Raw genomic sequence first — 12799 nt, 5'->3', positions numbered from 1 at the left:
TGTATGTATGTATGTATGTATGCATGTAGAGAGTTTAGCAGCAAACCAGCACAGTCCTCGCTATATAGTGCCGTGGAAATGTAAGTATCCTCCTAGCATACGTCTAAAACAAAAATTAAGAAAAAAAAACTGGTAAATTTCTTCAAAGCACAAAGTGTTCTTAGTTTCAGTTCATTTCACAATATTTTTTACACATTTTCCTTAATCTGAGAACGTGCACGATTTCGTATATGATATTTCTGACAATGCTGTGATTTTTGTGAGAGGGTGATATAAAACGAGGTTTCAGACCTGCACAGCTGGTAGTCATCTTAATTTTTAAATGTAAAATAAGGCATTCTTCAAGTGTGAGTAAATCCACTTCTTTCGCTCAAAAATAGAAGACGGTTAATTTGATTAGAAGGAATGTTTTGATGACTACAGATTAATCTTTGATGCCTCCTTAAAGGCCAGAAAACAGTTCCAAACAAAACAATATGACAAAGATACTGGAAAAAATAAGTTTGTGGAATAAAATTTGAAATGTTTGTTGAAACCGGGGCTTGATTGAGCCTTGAATAAATTCCTATTACTCCATCAACACACTTGCTGACATGCTGAAATTGACCAATGACAGTGCAAGCAACTGTTCAATTCAAATTCCAAATTTATCAAGCACGTGTTCTGTTTAAACTCCTTTACTACATTTATTACACGCGCGTAATTCACTAGATTCACAAAGAAGTTAAACTGATATAATGATTGATTTCTGTCTCCAGTCAGCAGAGTGTTCATATTATTCCACAACTTTAGATTTTTGAAAGCACGTGCTAATTTGAACAGTTTGGATTGACTGGGTTGAATAGAAGCACTTGGGGGGTCCTGTGGGAACAATTCATATGCAGTTGTTTTTTTTTTTTAATCTATCAAGTCCACATAGTTCCCATGGCGGGGGGGGGGGGGGGGGCCGGGGATATAACAGAAAAATTTTGTTTGAAGAACTAGCACAGGCCCGGGTATCTCTTACCCCAGGGCCCGTGATCGCTCTCTACGGCCCTGACAGTTGCGTTTAGTGAGGTGTGAAAATTGTTTTTGAAGTATGTTCAAAGAGAAAATTGTCATATTCGTCGGGTATCGGGTGTGACAGATAAAAACCGCTTTTAAGAGATAAAGTGGCTATTGATCCTAAAGGGTGCCATCCCACCCCAACCCTTTTTAACACATTTTTGAGAAGAATGTTTCGTTCAGATTACATTCGCATGGTGGCAGACTTCTGCCAACCACGTGCAAATTATCCACTTAAATAAGACGACCTATTCATTTCAATATGTTGACATAATTGTAAACAAGTCGTATTAGTAAAACCTAACTCGACATATCCATTGTTTACGTCGACTTAATAAGAGGATAATTTGACTAATAGCCGTGTAAATTCCCACTTGTGCCATGTGTGGTTGCATATTTCTGACAATTATCCACTTAAATAAACCGTCTTAGCCATTTCCATATGTCCGTTAGCTACAAATAGAACGTCATCAAATGAGAAAAATAAGTCCACTTTTGATGATGTTGATCCACTTTTGATGATGTTGATGCTGCAACGAAGCAATATGTGAATAACAAAAATCATTCATATCAGAGTCGTGGTTGGCAACGCTAATTTGACAATGAAACAGTGAAAGCGTCACCAAAACTAGTAGTTAACGGATTTATTTTTTCAGGTGGAAATATTAATGGGTTTTATCCTATTGGTTTCTTTCGAAATAATACGTAACGGAAATGATATTTTTAAAAAAGCGAACACATTTGCTATCACCACCGTGATGAACCAAAGCCAACTCGAAGACGGTTTGGGATCATTGCATTAGCACGCGATACAGCTAAATCGTTGACTACACAGCTAGGTACACAATCTGTCAGGGATTGTTTCTGCACCGATCTGTTAGAGTTCACCGACAAATTCAACACGGTTGCGTTTCCTGTTGGTTATGTTAAACCAACCGTGATTTAACCAGGAAGATAAAGATCTCGAATGTTAATCTTGTAAGAGAAAGATCTCGATTGTTATTAAAAAAAAGGAGGCACTTGGCCAGGGGCGGATTAAGGCTCACTGGTGCCCTAAGCACTGACAAATCTTGGTGCCCCCCACCTTTCCACGTACACCTGAGAAGATAACCCTAGGGTGCACCATGATCAAGAAACAGAACATTATGATCAATTTGCACTAGTTTTATCAATTTTTTTTATACAAATGTTCATTCGTTTTTTTTTCTTTTCACCCTTTTCTCAACTTTGTGGTGCCCCCTTTGGCCCTGGTGCCCTAAACACGTGTTTAGTCTGCTTAATGGTTAATACGCCCCTGCACTTGGCCCTGTAGCAATTATTGGGCGAAGACGAGTGGAGTCGCTTCAGACACAAAACCAGGGGCGCAGTCAATATGATTCTTAGTGAACGTGGTGTCTTAGAAAGCACACATGCTGGAGACGAATATCCTTCAAGTACATATTTTCTATGATTGCATGACAGCTGTATGAGTTAAAATGAGTAATTGGTTTGAAGTGCGTGTGCGTGTGCGTGTTACACCTGATTATGGCCAACATGTTAAGCAATTATACCTTGCAGCCACATTATTAATGAAAGAGCTGTGACAGGCCCTCAATGTTACCAAATTTGAAAAAAATAAATGAAGCGGAAAAGCCAATGCAAGATGACATTACCAAGTGAACCGTGCTACTGGTAAAATGGTAGCATATAGTGTATATGCTATTTGTGGATTTAACCGCCGCAAACACTGTTGGCCTCAGTGTTGCTGAAATTGAAACTGCGGCGACCATCGTAGGTATGCGAATTGGATTTTTTTTTTTTGTGTGTGTGCGGCGTATCAGTGCTATCCAGTATGGTTTGAGGTGCTGGTAAAATAATTTCAATACAATTATATGAGCGAATGTGTGTTATTCGGAACTACTCGCGGCAGCACAAAATAATCTCAGTACGATTAATAAACTCTATTTGATGACTATTGATGATAAAATAATTAACATAGCGGAGTATGAGATCGTGTTGACGGAAATGAAACTCAATCCACGTCTCCGTGCACAGATACGGAAGCGAAATTTTAGTGACCCAAAACAGGTAATTGATTTACAGACAGTGAAAATCGAGTAATTGTTAGCCAGCAGAATTTGCTACAGAAAATCTTTTTCGTGACCATTGGGTAAAATCAACACGCTAGCAGATTTTCATTGAGCAAAATTTATTCACTCGAGCGAATAGTATCAAGTGTGTTTGCAGAGGGTATATTTTTTAAAAATATCAACGGCGACAACAACGAGACTTTATACACAATGACATTACTTTCTGCCTCGCCAGTGGCAGCATTAGGGCTGTGCTGCTCTTGTGACCATTTACGCGACCAAGAGTGCAATATTTGTTTTCAAAAACTAAAAATTGTATGTCCAAAAACATTAGTAAACGTTTTATAGGTGTCTGTATGCCTAGTTTTGCTACGCAAAAATATTTTACACTTGCGTTTTAACTATCTTTTATTGCCCCATAGCGCATGCACTCACGTGTGATGATCATTGTCAAAATAGGAAAATAATGGATCTATAAAGTGTTGATCTCTCCGAGCTACTGAAATCTAAAACACCTATTGTGATTGTAATACATCCTAAAAGAAAACGCAGGGGGAGGTACCGAGCGTTCTGCTCGCACCGGAAATACTGCCGGTAGTGTTTCGCATTTTTGCGGCACGGCCTTAGTCAAGAGTAACATTCAGGTAGCCTGGGGCAAGATACAAAAATCATTGCTCTTGTGTCGGGTCAGCGAACTCCTCCTCGAGTTTCGTTTTCTTGGAAAACATCATCGAGGTGCATTGCGTCATGGGCATACTAGTTACTGATGACTTACTGGCTAAGCAAAGCACAAACAACGAGATGTATTTGTCCGGACAGTCTAGAGAAATGTTTTCACAGACGCACATAAAATTACAACACATGAGCGCCACAGCGTCTGTACAAAAACAAAGCGAGGACGCTGATAAAGTAAACGAAAACAACGTTAGCTAGCAATGCCCGTCCGCGGAGTTAAACTCACGCTCTTATTTTTGTCCCTGGTGGTGCGAAGGGGGCCGGTGAGCCAACGGCGCATGCCACTTTTTGTAGTTGTGCGAGAAATATGCGGGAACGAGGCGCCCCTGAATCCATACTCCTCTCGTACCCACCTCGTGGGAAACTAAACCGGTTACTTGGTGACGACGTGTGTTATAGCATTTCAATAAGATGTCGATTCTGAAGTGAATGAAATTTATTTCTAATTTATGAATAAATGGATGCCTTTTGCATTGGCTACAATGCCCCCTCTCCAACCCCAACCCATCTCCCGGCTGTCTATGTGTTCTAGTTTACGTGTGATTCTTTCCTTTCTTGCATCTCCATACTTGTTAACGTCTTATGTAACCCTTGTAATAACTAACTGACCATGAAAGTTAAGTGGATTGCTCCTTACAATTCATTACGAAAGCAATTAATAGTGTACATAAGTTCACATGAAAAGAAATACAAAATCTAAAACTTATTTTTAAATTTAAAACTTAAATAAGTTTTAATCGAATTAACAAGTCTCTCATTCTCTAGCATCTGACAATGTTTTAGAAACTAGAGCGCTTCTCTTGACATCGCAATCCTCGCTTCCTCAATATCTATAGAAAATATCGGGCCAACATACTGAAATATTTACAGGTAGCCGATTCGTATTTTCTCTAAAGGTTGAACAGCAACGATGAAAACAGATGATGTAGAACGAATGAATAAATAAATGTTCTTTGTTATTTTCAAGGTCTGCAAAAAGGCGCTGTTTGTCAGATGTTTGTTTTTCTACTCACGAAAATTGACAAAAATAAAAATAGTCCTCGGAAATAAATACACACGACCGATATTCTTATTAGTTTAACTATAGTAAGTGTAAATCATAATTTTCCAATGTAATATTGAATATTAAATGTTGTTTCGGTCAGATATGTAAAAAGTATTTTGCAGAACCGTTCTCTCACCTGATTGCGTGCTGTGACGAATCTCCGTACTCGGCGTGCAAGAAATTGAGCACAAACCTATACCACACAACGTTGACGCTGACTGCGCTGCTGCAATCGCCACCGGATTAGTGATATCAATGTCCAAAATGTAACTGAGAAAAAAGGCAAAGAATATAATAATGCACAACACCATCTGCGAGTTTTCATCTTAAATCACTTGTAACAAATTAAATATTATGGACTTGACAGCTGTAACTGCCTTACCCCTTTTCCACATTCAAGAGTCTAAATGATGATGGCGTATTGATTGCAGTGAGAGCTACTGTTGCTGGCATTGCATTGATGGTCGTCGATGGAGTCAAAGAATGATTAGAATTCTTGGATTATGAATGTGTCATTCTATTGTGCTTCGCCAGAGAAGTTTCAGTATTTCTCTAAGGTCTTTTAACTCCCTCTAATTACCCTTTAACAAACTGGCAATTTTGTTTTTCATTTTTCTTCCTTCTGTTCACTGTTAAAGTTTTCCTCCCCTCTTGATAGTTCTCTTCTCCTCTTGGTGTTGTCTTTAAAAAAAGGTCTGTTCAACTTCTGTTTGCGACTGTCAAAACGTATGTCACTCTTCCTTCTGTTTCGTTTTACAATAATCATATGCGGACAATGATGAAGATGGCAGTGACGGTGGTACCAACAGAAATTCTTCCAAATTATCTGCGAGAATAAGAAGTTTCCACCACAGGTGCACCACAACATAATGTCGTCATCGTAGCTATGTTATACTGTATGTATTCAAGCTAAATTATATAACACGCTTTCCGATTGGAAAAACCCCTTATCATCAGTTTCGATTCGTCCGTAGGCTATAAACAGTCGTCTTCGTCTATGAATCTATGTGGCGAGACATGGTCAACACAGTATTAGAATACGGACCGACAGTCTGTAGAAACTTGAGACGAACAAAAGTGAAGAGATAATCTCAAATGTTTGTCATACAACCACGTCTGTTTGTGCGTAGTTGTATTTGTCTATGTTTAGTCTTTCATATATGTTGTATATGTCTATCCTTTGTCATTCACAACTGAAACTTAAATCCCCATGGACGTTTGCGCGGATAGTGTGTGAGCACTCCTATGCTTGTGTGTGATAGATTATAAGTATGCGTGTGTGTCAATGCGTGTAAGCACTCTCATCGTTTCCATTCATGTTTGTGTGTGTGGACACGCCTGAACCTTTCAAGGGTAATAGTACCTTTGTGTATATATAAGCATTCGTAGGTGATAGTACGCATAATATCATTTTTTCAAGTGTTATATAATGTTAAATCTATGGACGTGTTAATATTAAATTCACACGTGCTCTATTTTCTAATATTAATTTCCCGTGTACAGCAAGTGTCCTGTGTGTAGCCCCACAGTAGCATCTCATACTACTGACCCATATCGGTTCTTAATGTTAAACCTTGGGAAGTTTTTAATATTAACTTTCCGACAAAAATCTAAAATGGCCAGATAGTGGATTTTCCCTAAAGGCCATACCGCCATTTCTGGCTTGACAATGGTAGGAAATGTTTTTATTCAATATTAAAATCAAATATTATTAAAGGACAATCTCTCTCTCTCTCTCTCTCTCTCTGATATTTGTTCGTTTGAATTCAAATGATCGGATATTTGCTGGAATTTCTTTCTTTCTTCTTTCATAATTTGCAAAGCGCAGCAAATGGAGCCTACGGAAAAGTACTAGTTTAATGATGCTTTGCCGTGTAATGAAGGAAGCTATGCAGTGATAAAATGGATGGCCACATCTTGACAGAGTGACAATAATGTTTTCTCTTTATTTTAATAAAAAAAATCAGAAAGTAGAAATGCATAATGCATTACTGACTTTGTTGTATGACTTTGCAGATAGTCTGTATTCTTAGCGGTTCCTTTTTCCAGCCTTGTATTGAAAATAAGCTATTTAATTTAAAGCTGATGAATATCTTTCTGTCTTTTCCCCAACAATTGTACATGTATGTGATTTGGGTTGGTTCAGAAGTGTATTTATGGCGACATCATATATGGTGAGAATAACGTGTTAGCCACGTATTACCCATCAAAGTCTCCGCAACAATATGACTGCTGACGTGACGAGTTGTTAGGTCAAAAGATCTAGGTCTTTTCTGTACATTGTATGACATATTTATACAATGTGCTCAAAATAATGGTCGTGATTTACCGGTAAACACGCCAGGAATATTATACGGAAGAATTTCATGGTGCAGCTTCGTTGCGTATAGAGGATTTTACGTAGATTGCTAAGGACTGTAATTGTATCCACTTTGGTGCAGATTGTTTTTGTTAATCACAAATCATTCGAGCGTATGAATAGCGAGCATCCCAAAATGAGGCGCAGCTCCGACGATCAGACAGGCAAGGAAATTAAACTTGCACGTGAGTGTATCCAAGGTTTTATTGAATTAAACCGTACTTTACCACCTGCATTGCTCAGAACAGGTTCAGCTGAATGTGTCACAGCAGGTAGCTACAACAGCAATATGGCGACTGGTAATTTCATCTTGGATGACTTTATTCAGAAACTTTCCGTGGCTTCTGTAGAGACTACAAATATGCTCAACCATAGCCAAATCAGTTAACCAGGTTGTGTTTGACACAACTAAAGACGAATTCACAAATGAAATGGAAAACCTGAAGTTAATCATGTCAATTTAAGATGAAACTACGGGTAAAAAGATGAACAAAGTCAATTCTTTGAGGGTCACCTTGACAACTTTGGACAATATTTCTATCGTCATAATAATATTCACGTTGACAAAATATTATTCCCGTACAGAAAGTGTTATGACTTATGGGGTGGGTGAAACAAGACAAGGGACTGAAAAATTTGAAAGTTAACGATGAAAAAGGGAGAAATATAACGAAAGAAAAAACATAAATTCGTATTGTAACTCGTCTGTGACCTGGGTGTGGATCGCACTATCAAACGATATAAGCAAAAGCCATCGGGATGCATCATTGCTACAGGAAAATATTGCCATTCTCGCTAAATTTGTGAGCTATCACAAATATTACGAAATGGTGAAGTCCATGCCAAAAGTAAAGTTTCTGGAGCTTCCGCACACAATCTATAGGGATGAAGATCTGACATAAACCAGAACGAGAATGGTCAAGACAGAGAATTAAACAAAGAAGTAAGGATAAAGGTAGGTGTACGTGAGATGGAGTTATTGTTTATCAAGAAGAAAGATGATCCAGTTTTGCAAGATTTCAGTGTAAACATTTTATATTAAATAATTAGTAATTATGTTTTCATTGTCATATTCTTTCGATAGATGAAACACAATAAATTATCTTCCATTATATTGGCCATATGACTCTCAACTTAATGGAGTACCCAACGTACAGTATTGTACTTACAAAGAGGTAAAATATTTAATCAAGTACCACTTAAACAAGGAATTAATTTTTGTTTGTTTTAAAAACGTTACTTAAATAATCACAAATCGAAAACATTTTTATATGACTGAAATATTGTTAAAGCTACGTTAAAAATCCAAATCACAACCAAAAACAATTTTAACACCACCCTTATAAATGCACATGAGAGCACATGCACACGTGTCTTCACGCTATGGTGTTCATCTGTTCAAACTAGGCTGATCACTCATATTATGCACGTGTGACCTCATCTTTACAATTGCATGTCTGGGAATAATTCCAACAAAATCTTGATCGTTTTAGCTTAGTCAATTCTGGTGAAGTTTTAAAATGAATAAAGTATAATAAATGCTTCTTATAGTCGCAGCTGATTAACTATTTATACATATTTGTAATTACAGTAATGTGATATAGGTACTCCTCTGAGTTAAAAAGTAGTACAATGCTTGGCCTAGTGGTTAGAGCGTCCGCCTCAGATGCGGGAGATCGTGGGTTCGATCCCAGGCTAAGTCATGCCAAAGATTTACAAAAATGGTACTAACAGCTGCCTCGCTTGGCGCTCAGCATTAAGAGGGTAATGTTAGGACTGGTCGGCCTCGTGTCAGGATAATGTGACTGGGTGGGACATCATGATACATGTCTGCGATATGTTGCCCCAGTGCTAGGCATCACTATAAACTGGCACACTGCAGTCATCGTAGCGACATGAGTGAAAAATTGTTAAAGCTACGTTAAAAATCCAAATCTCTCTCTCTCTCTCTCTCTCTCACACACACACACACACACACAATGCTTGGTTTCATTGTATAATGGTCATGACGGACACACACACAATAGGGAACTCCGTTTGAAGGTTCGCATTTGGGCAAACCAGGCTATCCAAGGAGACAATACAATCGACTCAACAATCGTCACAGTAACACGAAAACCTGGAGTCGAACCCATATCCAACCCTTATTGGTTCGGATGATGATTATTGCAATGTTGCTGCGGGTAATTCCTCCACTACCCTAATTAGTTTTTTTTTTAATCAGCGGAATACATCTTCTCTTTCTTTCTCTCTTTCTCTTCTCTTCTTTTTCTCTCTCTCTCTCTCTTCTCTTCTCTTTCTGTCTGTCTCTGTCTGTCTCTGTCTGTCTGTCTGTCTGTCTGTCTGTCTCTCTCTCTCAGGGGCCCCGAGTGGTCTAAAGCCCTCTCCGTTACGGATCACTGCCATCTCACCTCTGTCTGCGTGGGTTCGAGTCTCAGATTCGGCCAATGTGTGTATGTGAGAAAGCTTGCTAGTAGCTTCTCGTGGGTCGGTGGTTCTTTCCGGGGGTTTTCACGGGTTCTTCCTCCACCATTAATACTGGCCGCCATGTATAGTCTATCGTGTGCTGAAAAACGGCGTAAAGCACAACAACAACAACAACAACAACAACTCTCTCTCTCACAAACACACACACAAACACACACACATCGATCCAAGCTGCTACGATAATATCGGAAGTCGATAAAGTTAAGTCATATTAGAGCAAAGAATGTCAGAATCTTTTCAATTTTGTAAACACATTATTCTGTATTATAATTGTTGTTTTATATTTACTCGAGGACTTAGTCTCCAAAACAATTGTATAAACTCAACGAGGGGCAATGTGGACATCAATAAAAAATGTATGTGTTGTTCATATCTATTGTGAAGCTACCTGTTGCACGTGCAACCCCAGCAACTCGGTTGACAGGTTGAATGGAATGTCCTAATGAATAATATGGACCGACGATTTGTATCGTACACGGGATTGTATGTGCCCTGGTATATAACTGTTCTGATTTTTGTGCTAGCACTGCTCGTGCATTTTTTGCTCTCTTGCATCAACATTAGTGAAGAACACTTATACAACATTATTATTGGCTTAAATCAATCCAATGAGAATGGTGCCGATTCTTGGAAATTAGCAAATGTGGTGCCAGTATATCGAAAGGCTTTAGAACAAATGTTTCAAAATATCACTCTGTATCATTCTTTTGTATTTTGTCCGAGGAGTTCGAAAAGTGTGTTCATAAAAAGGTATTGCAGAATAGAAATTTAGGCATCACACTGCCTGGCGATGCCAGTTGGCATGTACACGTCATGCATTTGTCTGAAAAGGTTTGGGAGAAAGTTAATACTCTGAGGAATGTGAACTATGGGCTGGGTCGCATTTGGATAGAATTAATACATAGTATATACTGCATTTGTTGGACTCTGTTAACTGGGTCTGAGATAATTGTACTACGCAAGAAAAAAGAAACACTGGAAATAAAATTAAATTGGATGCTATGAGAACTGTAACAGGTGCTAGAAGTAGAATTCGACGCTTTTGGGTGTAACGCCCCCCCCCCCCCCCCATGTCAACGTTTATAGGGTTTAACGAGAAATTATCATTAGGCCCCCATTTCTTTTTTTTTTCGTTTTTTTGGGGGTGTGCGTGTGTGCTGTTTTGTTGGGGGGGGGGGGGGTATCAAGCCATGCAAATGCTCGCTGTGACAAATCTTGCGAATTCAAATTTGGTAAATATTCATATATCAGTTTCTAAAAGTCAAATATGTTGCGAATCGGATCCGTGGCACATGCCAAAAATTGTGTTTGGCATGTTTTTAGAAACTGATAAATAAACATTTGCCAATTTGTAAGAAATGCCATTGAGAGAATTTGCTTGAATTGATACCCACCTCCGAAAAAAATAATTAAATTAACAAATTATAAATGGTGGCCTAAAGTTAGTTTCTCTTTAGACTCTGTACAATGTTGACTCCATTTAACAAGGGCTTTTCAATTTAGACCGTAAAGTGTCGCACTCTGCTACAGGTACTACCGAAAATACGGCTGGAGTACGGCAACACGATGAAACAGATTGTTGTTGCTGTTGTTGTTGTTGTGGGGTTTGACGCCCTTTTTTCAGCACACGATAGGCTATACATGGCGGCCAGTATTAATGGTGGAGGAAGAATCTGGGAAAACCCAGGAAAGAACCACCGACCCACGAGAAGCTACTGGCAAGCTTTCTCACATACCCACATTGGCCGAATCCGAGACTCGAACCCACGCAGACAGAGGTGAGATGGCAGTGATCCGTAACGGAGAGCGCTTGAGACCACTCGGCCACCCGAGGCCCCGATGAAACGGATTTCGACTTTATAATCATAAATTAATTTCTTTTAAATGTTCTATGGTTTTGCTTCAAATTATTTACAAGATGTAATTCAACATTTTGATGTTAATAATGAGACACACCACACCCGATCATCGAATACTATTCAACCCCTCGTCCGCCTCGGATGCGGGAGATCGCGGGTTCGAACCCCGGCGGAGTCATGCCAAGACTTATAAAAATGGTACTAACAGCTGCCTCGTTAGGCGCACAGCATTAAAGGATCAGTGTTAAGACTGGTCGGTCGGTGTCAGGATAATGTGACTGGTTGGGACATGATACTGCATGTCTGCGGCATGATGCCCAGGTTCTAGACATCACTATAAACTGCCACACTGCAGACATCGTAGCGATATGACTGAAAAATTGTCAAAGCTACGCTAAAAATCCAATTCTCTCTCTCCCTCCCTCTCTCTCTCCCCCCCCCCCAACACACACACACACACACACACACACACTATTCAGTCCTCTTTGTGAAGAGCTACATTGTATCAAAATTCATTTCTGCCTTCCACAATTCAACTGTGGGACACTTTATGAATTGAAATAATAAGTGTGTGTGTGTGTGTGTGTGTGTGTGTAAACCGAGGACATTCATGAGATTACACACCAACGTAGCCAGGACACAAAGTGGTAAAACCGTGCTTCTACTATTTTAGCCAAGAATAACGCAAATGCATGATTTGTTAGGAAGGTCCCCGTTTACACGCTTGGTGCTTATTAGCGATTTTGGAGTGTATCTTTCTTCCAAAGCTGGCGATACACACGCCCGAAACCATATCCTCGATTTCCCGGTGGAAAACTTGTAGAGTAATCTCCGCTTTCAAAATACACGTTGCAGAAACGTATTCTCTCCCTTTAGATCCAAGCATCAAATGCCAACCTCATAACTAAAACTATAAGAAGAAACGATATTGCAGATAACATTCCCTGGTATTTTTTTAATTAATATTTCATGCATGTGAGACAATAGTGTTGGTCAACTCACGATGCATTCATACTGTACACGTCCAATACAGGCAAATACATTTACATGTACGAAAGAAGTACATCAAAATGCTATTGGCAATACGCATGAATTCATTGTAGAGTTGTACCGAAACTACTTAATTATCCGACCCATCTGTAAAGTTAAAACGTCCTGTTTGCGGCAAGATTTTACACACGTCAACATATTGAAAAGACAT

The sequence above is a fragment of the Sinohyriopsis cumingii genome, chromosome 1 (assembly GCF_028554795.1).
Source record: "Sinohyriopsis cumingii isolate HCF-2022 chromosome 1, ASM2855479v2, whole genome shotgun sequence".
Taxonomy (NCBI): domain Eukaryota; kingdom Metazoa; phylum Mollusca; class Bivalvia; order Unionida; family Unionidae; genus Sinohyriopsis; species Sinohyriopsis cumingii.
Note: the sequence above shows the minus strand (reverse complement) of the source record.